Raw genomic sequence first — 17,154 nt, forward strand, 5'->3', positions numbered from 1 at the left:
TATCTCCCTGCAGCAGTGCTGTAAGGAAGGGAGGAGACGTTTTCCAACACCGGCAAGAGTGTTTACTTGTATGCTAAGTAGGTGTTCAAAATGGTATCGATTAGCCTAAATGCTGATTTTAAGCGTTCAAATCGCTCTTAACTTTTAAAGGAGGTGGTGTATTTCGAGCTGACCTGTTTACCTGGAATCCTCCTTTAGCTCAGCGACTCTTCTTGTGCACCCCCAGCCTCTGCTGGCAGGGCGGTATGAGAAGCTGGAAGGTCCTTGACTTAGTATAAACACTGCTTAGCAACAACTAAAGCGTCGGTGTGTTGTCAACATTGTTCTCATCCTAAATCCAAAATGGCCCTGTACCAGCTACTCAGAAGAAAATTAACTTTATTCCAGCCGAAACCAGGACAACCCCAACCCCCCTGATTCTGGGTCTGCAACGGGAAAAAACCGAACGGATTTGGGACTCCTGGGAAAGCCAAATCCGCCTGGATTTGTGCAGCTGGAAAGCAAAAAAACCCACCCCGTTTTCATGCACAAAACCACAACCAAAAGATCTCCCCTTTTTATGTTGTGGAAAAGCACTGAAACACACCCCAAACTGAGTATTTTGAAAAAGCAGAAAACTCCCCAGTTTGGGGAAGATTGGGGATGAAGCACAGGCAGTTTGAGGGGCATTGCTGGGGGTCCTCCCGGTGTGGATTCTCTGTTGCGGGTTATCCCAGGTGAGTTACCTGCTGTGGATCATCCCGGGTGGACTCCCTGGGGTAGGTCATCCCCACCCGTGTCCCCCCGTGCACCTTTGTACCCTCCCCTACCCTCCCGCCGAGTGTGTTTCTCCCCCATATGCCCCCCTGTTGCTCCGGCCCGCCCCCTTCACCCACGCGAGTTGTTTCCCCCCGCATCCCCTGCTCTCCTATCTCCTGCCCCCCCCCCCCCCTTCCCTCCTCCGTATTCCACACACCCACCCCCCCCATCATCCGTCAGGCTTCAGACCCCTGGCATGCTGCCTGCACCCCATTCTCTGTCATTTTTTTTCTTCTTTTCCTTACAAGTTGTTGTTGTTGTTGTTGTTGTTTCTTTTTAATGATTCAACTGTTTTTGTTTCAAGCCACGAGTTTTCCCACTTCCGCCCTTCCGATTGTCTCCCCGTCCCACTGGGGGCGGGGGAGCGAGTGAGCGGTCGCGTGGGGCTTCGTTGCCGGCTGGCGTTAAACCACGACACGAGGTGAGTTGGAAGCCCTGCCTGGCTAATGCTGGAGGCTCTCTGTGTTCCTCCTGCCGTCTTGACGGGCCGTCCTTGTTCTTCATTGCCGCTTTATAGCGAGCGCCTCTTGCTCCGTAAGCAGCAGTACTCGGGCCGTGCAGGTACTGCGCGTTGCAGGCAGCAAAGGGCAATTGTGACGCTTGCTGGCGGGAGCGGCAAGGGGTGCGGAGCCACGCTCCTGTAGGGAGCAAAGGTGGAACCTCGAGGGCTCTGCGGTCATCTGCTGAGGACATCTAATATCCCGACGCGCCTCTTTTGCTTTCCCTGCTTCCCGTCTAATTACTTTGCACGCCGGAGGGCAGGGCGGTAAGTAACACCGTGCAGCGTCTCTTCGATAAGAGACAAGCCCCGCCCAAGAAGCCTTGCGTGCGTGCAGGATTAGGAGAGCAGAGTTGTGATAGCACAGAGGTGAGGAAAGGTGCGCCCACCCCAACAGAGCCCCAGGATCGCCAGGGTATCGCTCACTTGCAGGTCGGCCACTCGCATCTGGTCCGCTGGGACGCGCCGTTTCCTGCTGAACAGAGCTGCCCCTCTGGCACGAAGCAGCTTTGGGTCTCTCGTGGCCTGCCTTCAGGCTGTCACCTGAACCAGGCGTTATTATTTTTTTTTTTAAATCTCTCGCCAGCATCTGTTGACTGGCTGCTGTCCCTCCCACAACCCTGATGCCACGTGCAGACGGATACAGCAGTCCCTGGGGCTTGGTCCAGGGCAACCCCCCCTGCCGTTTGCAGGTTCCCTGTGCTGCTTCTCCTCTCTAGAGAATGGGGTGGGGGGGCAGGGACAGAAGCGACCGCCCGCATTGTCTGTTGTTTGCGCTTGACTGCTGTAAAGGCTCCAGCCGCTCGGGTGCTTTTTGGAACGGAGGCAATGAAGAGGACTGCCCGGGCTGCGAGTGGGGAAAGGGCAGGTCAACGTAAGCCCTGTGCCCCCAGTAAGTAGCTGCCGCCTGTGGCTGGTCTCTGCTGGGCTGAGCTGTCAGTGGTGTCTCATCCAGCTGATGCTCAGAAGAGGATCGTTGCGGGGGTGCTGCTGCCCGGCGAGCGAAGGCGGGAACTGGCGTTCGGGAGGCGCGCATGCGCGGTGGTGCGTGTGGCTGGGCCCCCGCTGTTGCCTGGTAAGGGAGAGGCTGTACGGCAGCTGGGGAGGGGCGCTTGCGCGCTGCTCCTTTTACGGCGCTCGCCGCTGTTGCCTAGCAGCCGTAGCGCGACACGACGCCTCGGCAATCGCGCATGCGCGCTGGGGCGGTTTACGTCGTTCGTGCTGTTGCCTAGCAATGAGGATGCTGTACGGCAGCTCGGAGGCGCGCATGCGTGGTGCGCCTTGTACGACGCTCGCCGCTGTTGCCTAGCAACCGTAGCGCGACACGACGCCTCGGCAACCGCGCATGCGCGGTGGGGCGGTTTACGGCGCTCGTGCTGTTGCCTAGCAACCAAGACGCTGTACGGCAGCGCGGAGGCGCGCATGCGCGGTGCGCCTTTTACGGCGCTCGCCGCTGTTGCCTAGCAACCGTAGCGCGACACGACGCCTCGGCAACCGCGCATGCGCGGTGGCGCAGTTTACGGCCCGCGTGCTGTTGCCTAGCAGCCGAGGTGCTGTACGGCAGCGCGGAGGCGCGCATGCGCGGTGCGCCTTTTACGGCGCTCGCCGCTGTTGCCTAGCAACCGTAGCGCGACACGACGCCTCGGCAACCGCGCATGCGCGATGGCGCGGTATACGGCGCTCGTGCTGTTGCCTAGCAACCGGGGCGCTGTACGGCGGCTCGGAGGCGCGCATGCGCGGTGCGCCTTTTACGGCGCTCGCCGCTGTTGCCTAGCAAGCGTAGCGCGACACGACGCCTCGGCTACCGCGCATGCGCGGTGGCGCGGTTTACGGCACTCCTGCTGTTGCCTAGCAACCAGGAGGCGGTCCTGGCGTTCGGGAGCCGCGCATGCGCGGTGGCGCGTTTTGCAGCCCTCCTGCTGTTGCCTGGCAACCAGAACGCGGCACAGGAGCTCGGGATCCGCGCATGCGCGCTGGCGGCGCCTTTCGCCGCCGCTCTCTTCCGCCACCTCGTGACCAATGTTCGGTACTGCAGCTCGGAGGCTGCGAGTGCGCGGGGCTGCCCCCGTCCCGCACGTGCCGTCCGACGGCACCGGCAATGCGGCGCCGGCGGGAGGTGCCGCCGCGCTCCTCGCTTCCTCCCGGTAAGGAAACGCCGCCGGAAAGGAAAGCTTGCATGGGCTGTCTCTGCCTGGCCTCCCTCTCCGCGCGGCGTGGCGCGGCGCGGCATGGCGTGGGAGCACAAAGGGACAGGCAGGGCACTTACTGGCTGTGGGCAGGAGCTGCTGCGGCTGAAGCTGGAGAGGCCAGAGAAAGGTAGAGAAGAAGAAACGGAAGGCCGCCCGGCCGGCAGCTGCCTCCCGCTGCAGGCAAGAGGGAGCCTGCCTCTCCGCGTGTGGAAGGATCCCTCTTCGTAGTCCACAGCAGGTCAGACCGCCAGGGTGCACCGCAGGGTCCGTATGCAGCACCGACGGTGCGGTACGGCCGCGTGGCGTGCGGGCCAGCGAGGCTCCGTGCCCAGGAAGCCTCGTCTTGCGAGACCTGTGAGACGCGTGTTCTCCTAGGGGGAGGACGGCCGTGCAGCCAGAGTTACGGAAGAGGAGGGGAGCGGGAGAGGAGCCGAAAGAAGCGTCTGAACTGGCAAAGTCTGCTGGCAGCGCCAAGAAAGAGAGCTGTGGTGAGCCCCGGGCCCTCGGGGCCCTGTCTCTCTCTCCCCTCTTCTGCGTTCTGGTCCCTCCCTGCCCCTCCCCTGGCCCCTCTCTTTCCCACGCCGCTGCTTTTTTTTTTTTTCCTTTCCTCCCTTGTACCTCTGATACTGAAAAGCTGGTGCAAGAAACTCTCGAAGGCTCGTTTTGGAGTTTTAGAAAGCAGGCATTCTTCACTGCAGCGCTGGATGCATGGGGGATAGTTCCACCTAGCGTGCGTGCCACACCTTTAGCACAAACAGGTCATATAGACTATCTAATTGCATATGAATCAGATTAGTATACGTATACATAAAAATGATGGCAACCGATTATCATAGCACTGCCTACATCCGATCACGCGCAATGAAGGATCCATTTGAGACGAAGGGCTGCTTTTGCGACCACCGACCCATTTGAAGTTCTTGCTGGCTGTCCTTGAAGTCTTTATTCTCGTCCTTGGTTCTTTGATCTTGAGGCTTAACGCAGTTTCAATCGCATGCGGTCAGTTTCAGCATTGTTCTCATCTAGTCCTAAGAGCAAAGAACTGCAAAACTTAGGAGTACCTACCTCTGCTAGTTAATTGCTTGGCTATACTTTTGTCTATTGTTTCAATCATCGCGTTAGTGTAAGATTTCTAATAATTATTTACTAAATCTCACTTTTACAGTCACCTAGCAGCAAACCAGTTTCCACGGCTGGTACAAAATATTAAAACCATCCAAAACTATTTAGACGTGCCATACAGAATGTACGGAAATATGCTATCAGAGGTGTCCCAGGGGCAGGGGGAGCGTCGGGGGGGGGGCCCTGAGCCCCGGAGCGGACTCGCTGGCAGGACTCGTGGCCGGCCCCGTTGCCCTCCGGGCTGCGTTTGCGCTCCCTTTGCACGGGGCGAGGGGCCGTGAGGGAGCCCAGGGGAGGAGGAGGTGAGGCGCTGGGGGGGGTCGGGCCGTGCCCCCCCTGTTCCTGCTGGGCTCCAGCTGTTGCAAATATTCTGGTAAAGAAATCAAAATTTAATCACGTAGAAGAGTTAGGTTTGATTAAGAAGTAAAATTGTGAAGCGTAACGTATAGGATTGTTACGTTTGAAACGTAGCCATAGAAACTTTAGGAACTGCGTTACGTGTGACTATCGGAACCTTAATATTGTTAAGGTTGGAAACAGCTAACCCTAGAAACCTCACCAGGAAGTTACAGGTTTTTCTATGTTCCGTTTCAAGAAACGAAGGAAACCGTCGTGGACGCCAGTTTGCTGCTTGGAAACCCCCTTACCCTTCCCATCTTGATTTGAGTATCGAAGATTCCAGTCAGTAGAGCTAAGTGTAACTGACCAATGATTGTTTTTAAATAAGAATATTGATAAGGTTATATAATCAAAGGACCAATCCTTAGAAAGGTTACATTTAAGAACGAGCATAGTATGCCTTTTTATGGAAAGAGCTTATGTAACAATGACCTGACAGAAAAAGTCTGTAAAAACTGACGCATTTTGATACTAAGTGGGACACGCCTTTGGAGGAGCGATCCCCCGTGTCCCCAGCGCTGCGATAGACGAAGTGCCCGCTTCTTAACTTCACGTTGGTGTTAAGGAGTTCTATTCCGGATTTCGGTAACGGTTTTGGCGACCCAGACGGGACCTTGCGAGTGAGACTGGACGAGATCGAGTGTCGATCGAACTCCGGCCGGCGCCGAGGTATTCTCGGGGAGAACCATCGCCCTCGACTCACAAAGCTCCTCGCGGCGTTCCCTGGAAAAAAGGTAAGGCGCTGCTGCTTTGGAATTTGTTTGGAAAGCCTGCCCGTGAGGCGCGGCGAAAGCTTCGCAGGGTTGGGGCTTGGAGGGTACCCGTTTGCAGTGGAAGCCTAGGCGTCTGCCCCTAAGTCGTAAGCGAAAGCTATTGCTGGGTTGGACTTTGTGTATTATTTGGGACAACTGTCATTTGCGTTTGTTTGGTATTTGGGATTTGAATGTATATAAGTATAATGGCATTAGCAAAATTGTTTAAGAATAAGAGTGCAGGAAATAGAACTGCTGATGAAAAGATACCAAAACCATCACCGTTGGGATGTTTGTTGGCACACTGGGGTGAATTGCAGGAAAAATGGGAAACAAACAGAACTTTGAGTTATAATACTATATTGCAATTACTGTTGTTTTGTAGGAGAGAGAGTAAATGGAATGAAGTGCCATATGTCGCTTTGTTCTTTTTAAGTGAACGCAGCTGACGGGGACCGGAGGGGAGTCTCCCAGCAGAAGCTCTGGTTACAGCTAAACTGGGAGAACAGAAAATTGAATATGAATTGACGCTAGAGTCACCTTTTCAGTTTTAAATACCTTAGAGGGAGAGTTAAGTTTTGAAGAAATTGGTGGTGTTGGTGCAACAAGTGAACGAGAAACTAGACCCTTCTTTAAATCTTTAACAATGAAATTAGGAAAGCAATGGGTCACTCAGCAGTTTTTGTATGTGCCAAATTCTCCTAAACTCCTGTTAAGGGGAGATCTACTGGAGAACTTAGAGGCAGAAATTAAATTAAAAAATGGAGAGATTAAAATTTTAATTCCAGAAACTAAACGTATCGAAGCAGTGGCTTTGTTGTTACAGGATGGTTACCGAAAGCAGAAGATCATACCAGTCAAAGTATAATGCTGTAATTCCAATCGTCTGGACTGGGAAGTTCCCGGTAAATCCAAAAAGCAGAACCTGTGAGACTGGATTTAAAGCCAGGATCGAATCCGCTACGAATTAAGCCATACCCCCTAAAACTGGAAAGCCGGAAAGGGTTACTATTGATAATACAAAAATTTTTAAGATATAAATTGTTAACAGAATGTGAATCCAAATATAACACCCCGACCTTGCCTGTTAAAAGGCTAATGAAAAAGATTATAGATTAGTTCAACACCTCAGAGCAATAAATCAAATAGTACAAGATATTCATCCGGTAGTAGCAAATCCTTATACTTTGTTAACAACCCTAACAGAGAAACGAGAACGGTTCACAGTGTTAGACTGAAAAGATGCCTTTTTCTGTATTCCCTTGGATCCCAACAGTCAAGAGCTTTTTGCTTTTGAATGGGAAAATCCTGAGACAGGGAGAAAAAGACAATATACAGGGACAGTCTTGCCTCAAGGCTTTAAGAATAGTCTTACCATTTTTGGAAATCCATTGGCACGAGAATTAGAGCTTTGGAAGAAAGAAAATAATCAAGAAATCTTGTTGAAATGTATGGATGATCTGTTAATTGTAGCTGAGATGGAAGAACAACGCACAAAGTTAACTATTAACTTTTTGAACTCTTTGGGAATCAGTGGATAGCGAGTGTCAAAAGAAAAAACCCAAATAACCCAGAAAGAAGAAACTTATTTGAGTTTTAAAATCCTAAAAGGACAGAGACAATTAGGAACTGAGAGCAAAGAGGCAATTTGTCGTCTCCCCGAACCTAAGACTAACAAATTAATGACGAGCATTTCCGGGAACGGTTGCGTGGTGTCACCTGTCGATTATCAGTTGCGGCTTGCGGGTCCGACCTTTGTAGGAGCAGCTCAAAACCTCAAACAATGGATTGGACTGATGCCGAGAAAGCTACTTTCAAAGAATTGAAACAGGCTGTAATAGGGGTGCCAGCCCTAGGCCTGCCGGATCTCACAAAGACATTTGAACTTTTCACTCGCGAAAGAAGAGGTATAGCTCTGGGCATGCCGGCCCAATATTTAGGGCCAAGTGGGCGAGCTGTGGCCTGCTTCTCGAAGCGATTAGATCACGTGAGTCTGGGATGCTCTGGTCGTCTGAGAGCCGTCGCTGCAACTGTGCTACTGATCCAGGAAGCTCGTAAGTTCACCTGAGGACAAAGGATTACTGTACGTTTCCCATACGACAACTGTTGCGCTAAAACAGAAAGGGGGGCATTGGTTATCCCCTAGCAGAATGCTGAAATACCGAGTGGTGTTGCTGGAACAAGATGATGTTTACTTAAAAACTACTACCACCGTTAACCCTGTTGTGTTTTCAACAACTGATCAAGTTAAAGGAGAACTGGAACGTGACTGCTTGCAGACAACTGAAGGAGTTTACCCCAGCTGACTGGATCTCTGAGATGTGCCGCTAGAAGAAGCAGACTGGGAACTTGTATTGGTTTTGTGTGGCAAGGTTTTGGTAGCGGGTGGGGTTACAGGGGTGGCTTCTGTAAGAAGCTGCTGGAAGCTTCCCCTGTGTTCGACAGAGCCCATACCAGCCGGCTCTAAGACAGACCCGCCGCCGGCCAAGGCCAAGCCAATCAGCGATAGTGGTAACGCCTCTGTGATAACATTTTTAAGAAGGAAAAAAAGTTGGGACGGCGGTATTCGGCAGCCGGAGAGAGGAGTGAGAACATGTAAGAGAAACAACCCTGCGGACACCAAGGTCAGTGAAGAAGGAGGGGGAGGAGATGCTCCAGGCGCCGGAGCAGAGATTCCCCTGCAGCCCGTGGTGAAGACCATGGTGAGGCAGGCTGTCCCCCTGCAGTCCATGGAGGTCCACAGTGGAGCAGATATCCACCTGCAGCCCGTGGAGGACCCCACGCCGGAGCAGGTGGGTTCCCGAAGGAGGCTGTGACCCCGTGGGAACCCCGCGCTGGAGCAGGCTCCTGGCAGGACCTGCGGATCTGTGGAGAGAGGAGCCCACAGAGCAGGTTTTCTGGCAGGACTTGTGACCCCGTGGGGGGCTCACGCTGGAGCAGTCTGTGCCTGAAGGACTGCACACTGTGGAAAGGACCCATGCTGGAGCAGTTCGTGAAGAACTGCAGCCCGTGGGAAGGACCCACGTTGGAGAAGTTCGTGGAGGACTGTCTCCCGTGGGTGGGACCCCACGCTGGAGCAGGGGAAGAGTGTGATGAGTCCTCCCCCTGAGGAGGATGAAGCGGCAGAAAATAACGTGTGATGAACTGACCGTAAACCCCATCCCCGTCCCCCTGTGCCGCTGGGGGGGTGGTAGAGAATCCGGGAGTGAAGTTGTGCCCGGGAAGAAGGGAGGGGTGGAGGGAAGGTGTTCTGAGATTTGGTTTTATTTCTCATTACCCTACTCCGGTTGATTTGTAATAAATCAAGTTAATTTTTCCCCAAACTGAGTCTGTTTTGCCCGTGACGGTAATTGGTGAGTGATCTCTCCTATCCTTATCTCGACCCACAAGCTCTTTGTTATATTTTCTCTCCCCTGTCCAGTTGAGAAGGAGGGGGAGTGATAGAACAGCTCTGGTGGGCACCTGGCATCCAGCCAGGGTTAACCCATCACAGTCTTTTTGGTGGAGAATGCGGGCAAGTGAGGAATTTGAGATAAGGATAGTAACTGAGAGAGGTAACGGGCAAAACATGGACTGAACGCAGCTAGAGAGTTAAGAGCTGCATGACGAGCGGGGAATTTTTATTGTTGTAATTGTGGTGAAGGGACGAGGGGTGGATTGTGTGTAAATTGTCCACTTTTTGTCGGTTTTGTGATGATATTATTTTGATTTTGGTGTGGGGAATTCTTTTTTGTTGATGTGAGTGAAGATTTTGTGTGATGAATGTAGATTTTAATGATAGTTCTTAAAAATGTGATGCACAGAGGCGAGGGGTGGAATGTATTGGTTTTGTGTGGCAAGGTTTTGGTAGCGGGTGGGGTTACAGGGGTGGCTTCTGTAAGAAGCTGCTGGAAGCTTCCCCTGTGTTCGACAGAGCCCATACCAGCCGGCTCTAAGACAGACCCGCCGCCGGCCAAGGCCAAGCCAATCAGCGATAGTGGTAACGCCTCTGTGATAACATTTTTAAGAAGGAAAAAAAGTTGGGACGGCGGTATTCGGCAGCCGGAGAGAGGAGTGAGAACATGTAAGAGAAACAACCCTGCGGACACCAAGGTCAGTGAAGAAGGAGGGGGAGGAGATGCTCCAGGCGCCGGAGCAGAGATTCCCCTGCAGCCCGTGGTGAAGACCATGGTGAGGCAGGCTGTCCCCCTGCAGTCCATGGAGGTCCACAGTGGAGCAGATATCCACCTGCAGCCCGTGGAGGACCCCACGCCGGAGCAGGTGGGTTCCCGAAGGAGGCTGTGACCCCGTGGGAACCCCGCGCTGGAGCAGGCTCCTGGCAGGACCTGCGGATCTGTGGAGAGAGGAGCCCACAGAGCAGGTTTTCTGGCAGGACTTGTGACCCCGTGGGGGGCTCACGCTGGAGCAGTCTGTGCCTGAAGGACTGCACACTGTGGAAAGGACCCATGCTGGAGCAGTTCGTGAAGAACTGCAGCCCGTGGGAAGGACCCACGTTGGAGAAGTTCGTGGAGGACTGTCTCCCGTGGGTGGGACCCCACGCTGGAGCAGGGGAAGAGTGTGATGAGTCCTCCCCCTGAGGAGGATGAAGCGGCAGAAAATAACGTGTGATGAACTGACCGTAAACCCCATCCCCGTCCCCCTGTGCCGCTGGGGGGGTGGTAGAGAATCCGGGAGTGAAGTTGTGCCCGGGAAGAAGGGAGGGGTGGAGGGAAGGTGTTCTGAGATTTGGTTTTATTTCTCATTACCCTACTCCGGTTGATTTGTAATAAATCAAGTTAATTTTTCCCCAAGCTGAGTCTGTTTTGCCCGTGACAGTAATTGGTGAGTGATCTCTCCTATCCTTATCTCGACCCACAAGCTCTTTGTTATATTTTCTCTCCCCTGTCCAGTTGAGAAGGAGGGGGAGTGATAGAACAGCTCTGGTGGGCACCTGGCATCCAGCCAGGGTTAACCCATCACAGAACTGTATACCGACGGAAGCGGTTTCATCTGTGAAGGAAAACGTTTATCCAGATAGACAATAACAACCGAGGAGGTAATTGCGTTGCGAACTTTGCCTTCGATGACATCTGCCCAAAAGGCTGAATTGATAGCTCTTATTCGAGCTCTGGAACTAAGTCAAGGAAAGCGAGTCAACATTTGGACAGACTCAAAGTACGCTTTTGGAGTAGTACGTGCACATGGAGCGATATGGAGAGAAAGAGGACTGTTATCTGCACAAGGAACCACCATTCAGCATGCAGAACAAATACCGAAATTGTTAGAAACCGTTCAAAAACCAACAGCAGTCACGATAACGCGCTGTAAAGCGCATCAGTTAGGTAAGACTGTTCCTAACGCAGGTAACCGACTGGCTGATAAAGCTGCTAAAGCGGCTGCAGAAAAAGGCATCCTAGCGCTAGTTCCAGAGAAAAGTATAAAATGGCCTAAAGAAACTCCAAATTATAATGAAAAAGATGGAAGAATTAATTGTTAGATTGCAGGCTAACAAAATGAAACAGGACAGGCTGTAACACCGACAGGTCAAATAATAGTCCCGCCCACGATAACAAGAGAAATTGCCCGAGCTGAACATAACAAAGTATATCGGGGAACAGAAAGTAAAATATGACAAAGATTGTTTAAACAATTATAAGCGGATGTGAAATTTACATATAAAATGATCCCCAAATCAGTAATAAGATTATCTTTGGAATTATTAAATAAGGAAATTTTTTAGGGGAATACTAGCAAATTGATTTTATAGAATTGCCTTGAAAAGAAGGATCTACCCTAGTTTTAGTTGATATCTTTACTGGGTGGCCCGAGGCTTTCCCTTGTCACACCGACAAAGCAAGAGAAGTAGTTAAAGTCTTGCTCAAAGAGATAATACCAAAATATGGGGTGCCTGTAAGAATGTCATCTGACAATGGCCCTCATTTCATAGCAAAGATGATGAGACAAGTCGAGCAAAGTATTAGCTATAGATTGAGACTATCACACCCCATATAGACCACAAGCAAGGGGGCGGGGGGGGGGGGGGGGAGAAAGAATGAACTATACCCTCAAGCAACGGTTGAGTAAAATTTGTCAGGAAACCTCACTCACATGGGTTAAAGCCTTACCCATGGCTCTATTAAGAATCAGAGTATAGCCAGAAGAGAAAGAAAATTTAAGTCATTATGCAATGTTATATGAAAGACCGTATCAAGAGTCCTATGTTCTGAGTATCTGGAGTGGCTTTGGAGATATGTTTTTAAAAGGTGTTATGATTTCTTTGAGAAATTCTTTTCAAGAACTTCGTCAGTATGTCTCCGCAGCTGGACCCTTAGAATTGGACGTAGCAGCGCATCCCTTCCGACCAGGAGATTGAATATATATAAAATCATTGAGAAGTGGAAAGGACCGTATCGAGTCATTTTAACAACACTTAGAGCAGTAAAGGTCTGGGCGAAGAACCTTGGCTTCATTATTCAAGACTAAAGAAAGCACCAACAGGAAATTGGAAGTCTAAAGAAACTGGCCCTTTGAAACTGAAAACCTATAAGTAAGTTTCACGTTATCTATTTGGGAAAACAATTGTGTAAAATTTATAATATTGGGGTTGCTATTAGGAATATTGTCAAGGGCAGTAATCTTTTTGTGTGTTATAGGGTTTAAGTATTTTTTTTGAGGGGTTCTATACATAAGATAAACAAAATGAAACAATTATTGTTTGAGCTATTAATCTTGATATTAACCGTTTCTGTAATTTTGATTAAAAAAAAAAAATTCTAGTTTTGGAATTGATTCGAAGTTTTGTAAAGACACAAAATTTAACCTCGATAACAGCCTGCCTTCCGATTCCAAAGTCAGATGAAAATCTAGTTCCGTGGAGAATACTGACACTGAATTTAACCAAAACTTGAGAAAAGACGTAGAACAATGAGAATCATTTTAGCAAATTAAATTGGATGGATTTAAAAGGCAATTATTTTTTTAAATTTGAAAGAAGGAATTATAGCATTTTGAATTATAACATTACCAAACCATCCACCTCACGGACAAAAGAATAAATTTATCGCCCTTCGGGAGAAACTTGTACAAAGACCCCTTGGGGCTGTCAGTTGCCAAAACCGTAGAGACAAGTGCAGAAAGGAACTTGGGACGATATTTAAAATATAAAACGATGTTTGGAATTTACTGGAGTTCCAGGATCCTTGTTAGATCCACCCAGAGTCAGGACCATCTAGGGAAATTTAGACTGGTTTAGACATACAGAGAAAAATCACACATCCTAAAGAGAAGGGTATGAAAGTTTAGACTTGCAACTCCTCTGACCCCCAAATCCAAAGACTTTCTCTAGTAGCTAAAGCTCTAAGATGGGGCATGTATTTGTAGAAAGTAGAATAATATTTTAAATGATCCTGGGTCCCCTCTTAATAATGGAAAAAAATTAGCTTGGAAGTGACTGTATTAAAGGACAGGTGAAAAGTTTAGGGTTGTTAACTGCTTGGGTGAATAGTGATGATAGATGCTCCACTCACCTTTTCCTGAAGGACAAAAGCAAATAATGGACTTTAGACTTAATAACTCTATCCTCTCTCTGGAAGAAATCTCCCTTGTGGCCTCGGCGGTGGACCTGGGTAAATCGAAAAGATGATACCTGGCAATTGCCAAGTCTTAGAACTAAAATAAGACGGGTATTAAAATCTGTATTTTTACCCCAGTGAACAGCTCGTCAAGAGTCATCTTACTTTGACATCTTTCATTCCATAAACGAAGCGCCTGCTTCTGAACTTCCCATGGGTGTTGTGGAGTTTTATTCGGGATTTCGGTACCACAGCTGCGGGCCGGGGCTGGAGGAGCCCCAGGTGCGGGCAGTGAGGCTGATGGCGACGGCCCCTCCCTGGGAAGGGGGGGCTGCCGGGGGAGGGGCCGCGGCGGGGCCGGTGGGAGCCCAGGCAGGAGCGGAGCGGAGCAGAGCAGAGCGGTGGCCGGGCTGCGGCTGCCCCTCGGGAGAAGGTGAGCGGGGCCGGGCGCCCCTCGGACCGCGACCGTCCCAGGCGGGGGTGGCCCGGGGGAGGCGGGGGCCGCCTGTGCCGAGGCCGGGGCCCTGGGGGCTCGCGGGGGGCCGGGAGCACGTGGGCCGGGGGGGGGGCGCAATCGCCCGGCGGGTCCCGGGGAAAGCCCCGAGGAGGACGGCGGGGTCCGTGCCAGACGCGCGGAGTGGCAGCGGGGCGGGGCCGCGCCGTGCCGGAGCGGCGGCGGCGGGCGCTGCCCGGAGCCGGGCGGGGGGTGCCGCGCCGTGCCGGAGCGGCGGCGACGGGGACTGACCGGAGCCGGGCGGGGGGTGCCGCGCCGTGCCGGAGCCGGCGGCGGGAGCGCGCCGGAGCTGCCCGGAGCGGCGCTGGGTGCCCGGCGGGGATTGCGGCTGCGCCGGCGTGGGGGTGGGCGGAAACGGAAGCGGCGTCCCCTCGGGGTCAGGCAGCGGGGCTGGCTGCCTCCCGGGGCATGCCGGGAGTTGTAGTTTTCGCGGACTCGGCGGCCGGCCAGCTCCGTGGCTCTCGGGAGCGGCGTAGTCCTCGCTGCCGCCGCGGCCCCCGGAGTCAGACCAGGTCAGACACAGGACCGTTGCCGGTTTCGCGTGGTTTTCCGCGGTCTTCCTGCCGCGCCCGCTCCCCGACCAGCCCTCCCGGGCGCATGCGCCGTTCTGCGCGTGGGGCAGCCCGGCGTTCGCGCGTCGGCTCCAGCCCCTCCGGCGCATGCGCGGTCCCCGGGAGCAGCGTGGCGGCTCGCAGGGCGCGGGTCTGGGTGGCAGCGGGCGAGCGCCGGGACTGCGGGTGAGACGAGCGATCCCTTTCAGCGGGGGCGGGGGTAGGGGGTGCCTCCTGCCCCCTGGCGGGATGGGAAGCTGTGAAGCTGCCGCCGCGGCAGGCTGCCGGTCCGCCGGAGGCGAGCCGGGCCAGGGCAGCGCTGGGGAGTTCCCTGAGAGCCGGTAGAAGGGAAGAGGGGACGGAGGCGGGCACCCCCCAGGCGTGGCTAGCGGGCGCCTGCCCGAGTCGCCAGAGCTCCCCCGGCCCCACTTGGCCTGTGCGGCTGCCCCCAGCTCCAGCCCCTCCCCTGAAGCCTGCGCTGTAGCCGCAGGCAGCCCCCGAGCCCTGTCGCGAGGGCAGCAAGCTGGCCCTGCGGTGGTCTGGAGTCTCCCTTAACGGGGGTGCCGTTAGCAGCGGCGCAGGGAACGAGCGGTGTCTGCGGAAGGAGGGGCTCCGGCCAGGGTCGAGCTGCGGTAATAATGGTCACTGCTGCCTCTTTCCTTCTCCCAGAGGCCACGCTGTGGGTGCGGTTGTCTGTTCGTCCCCTGGGGATGCCGTTGACTGCAGCAGCCTCAGGCTTGCATGGGCTGTCTCTGCCTGGCCTCCCTCTCCTTGCGGCGCGGGAGCACAGAGGGACAGGTGGAGCGCTTACTGGCTGTGGACAGGAGCTGCTGAAGCTGACGCTGAAGCTGGAGAGGCCACAGAATGGTAAAGCTGCTGAAGAATAAAATAAAGAGGATCCAGCCACCAGCTGCAGATAGGAGATAGCCTGCCTCTCCACGTGAGGATGGATCCTTCCTAGTGTAGTCCGCAGCAGGTCCGATCACCAGTGTGCACGGCAGGGTCTGTATGCATAACCAAAACCACAGTACAGCCATGTAGTGTGTGTGCATGTGAGGCTGTGTTTCTAGGAAGCCTCATATTGTAAGAGCTGGAAGACACCAATCTATTCTCTTAGGTGGATGACAGTCAAGTGAGTGCAGCTACAGAGGAGGAAGGGAGAGGGAGAGAGAGACAGACATGTCTGAACTGTCAAATTCTCCCAGCAGCTCCAACAGCAGGAGGTACAGTGAGTCCTGGACCCCTGGGGCTGTGTCACCCCTCTTCTGCATCCCAGTCCCTCCCTGCCCCCACCTTCTCTTTCTCTCACTGCTTTAATTTTTTTGTGTGTTTTTTTTTTCTGTACCTCTCCCTTTCTTGTTCTCTAAGTCCCCCTCTTTCTCTGTTGTTCTGCCTCTCTGTTTTCTTTTTCTCTCTGCACTTCTGACCTGTCCCATCCCTCTTTTTTTTTATTCTCTGTCTCTGCCTTGCAGCCCATCACTACTTTGTCTTTCTCCATCTATCCGTCTGTCTTCTTATCCCAATCTTGTTAATTCCTCCCTGTCTGCCCTTTAGCCCTTCACAATTCCCACCGCTCTCACCTGTCTGATGCTGTGTCTCTATTTTTAAATTCCTTTCTCTGCCCTGTATTCTGGATACACTTTTACTTTCTTAGATTCTCTTGTTCCAGGTCCCTGTCCCTATGTTTTAACTTCTTCCCTCACTGTCCCATAGCCCATTTTTGTCTTTATTATTCTCTCTCTGTCTGGTTCCCTGTCCCTATTCTTTATTTCCCCTCTCTCTCCCCTTTAGATCATCAGTGTTTTTGATATTTCTCAGTCTCTCTCATCTACCTCACTGTCCCGTTTTTTAATTCTTCCTTTTGCCCTGTGGCTCATCACTAATATTTGTTTTTATCCATCTCTCTGTCTGGTACCCTCTCCTTTTTTATTAGTTCCTCCTCTCTGTCCTGTAGCCCATTGCTATTTCCCCACCCTGTCTCTCTCTGTCTCCCTTTCCTTACTTTTCAATCCCGCCTCTCTGCCCTGTAGCCGATCACTGTTGTAGTGAGTTTGTGTGGCAAGCTGGGGCAGGGGAGTGGATAGGGGCTGCAGGGGTGGGTTCTTTGAGAAGACACCAGGACTTGCCCCCATGTTGGGCACAGCCAGTTCCAGCTCCAAGATGGAGCTGCTACTGGTCAAAGCTGAGCCAACCAGCAACGCTGGTAGCACCTCTGTGATATTTAAGAAGGGCTAAAAAAAAGCTGTGCAGAAGCTGTCAGTCCTGCAGACACCAAGGTCAGTGAAGAAGAAAAAGGAGGTGGTGATCCAGGTCCTAAAGCAGAGATTCCCCTGCAGCCTGCAGTGAAGACCATGGTGACACAGGCTGTCCCCCTGCAGCCCACGGAGGTCCATGGCGGAGCAGATATGCACCCTGCAGCCGACGGAGGACCCCTCGCCAGAGCAGGCGGATTCACCCGAAGGAGGCTGTGACGCTGTGGAGAGGAGCCCACACTGGAGCAGGTTTTCTGGCAGGACCTGCGGCCCCATGGGAGTGACACCACACTGGAACAGAAGAAGAGCACAAAGAAGGAAGGAGCAGCAGAGACAACTTGTGATGAACTGACTGCAACCCCCCCCTCCTTCTCCCCCTGTGCTGCTCGGTAGGAGGAGGTAGAGAAGTCAGGAGTGAAGATGAGCCCAGGAAAAAAAGAGAGGGGTGGGGGGAAGGTGTTTTTCAGATTTGTTCGTATTGTACTCTGATTTTGACTGACAATAAATTAATTTCCCCAAGTCGAGTCT

At 52.7% G+C, this 17,154-nt stretch overlaps 1 long non-coding RNA gene across 1 annotated transcript; it reads right to left on the minus strand.

Moving 5' to 3' along the window:
• Positions 1 to 4,836: 4,836 nt before the first annotated feature.
• LOC128140175 (uncharacterized) lies at positions 4,837 to 13,454 on the minus strand. Its single transcript, XR_008234637.1, has 3 exons — positions 13,265 to 13,454; positions 12,922 to 12,966; positions 4,837 to 4,978 (listed from the first exon to the last, which is right to left on the minus strand). It is a non-coding gene; the product is annotated as an uncharacterized LOC128140175 (long non-coding RNA).
• Between the last annotated feature and the right edge of the window lie 3,700 nt (positions 13,455 to 17,154).

This window comes from Harpia harpyja, chromosome 3 (assembly GCF_026419915.1).
Source record: "Harpia harpyja isolate bHarHar1 chromosome 3, bHarHar1 primary haplotype, whole genome shotgun sequence".
Lineage (NCBI taxonomy): Eukaryota > Metazoa > Chordata > Aves > Accipitriformes > Accipitridae > Harpia > Harpia harpyja.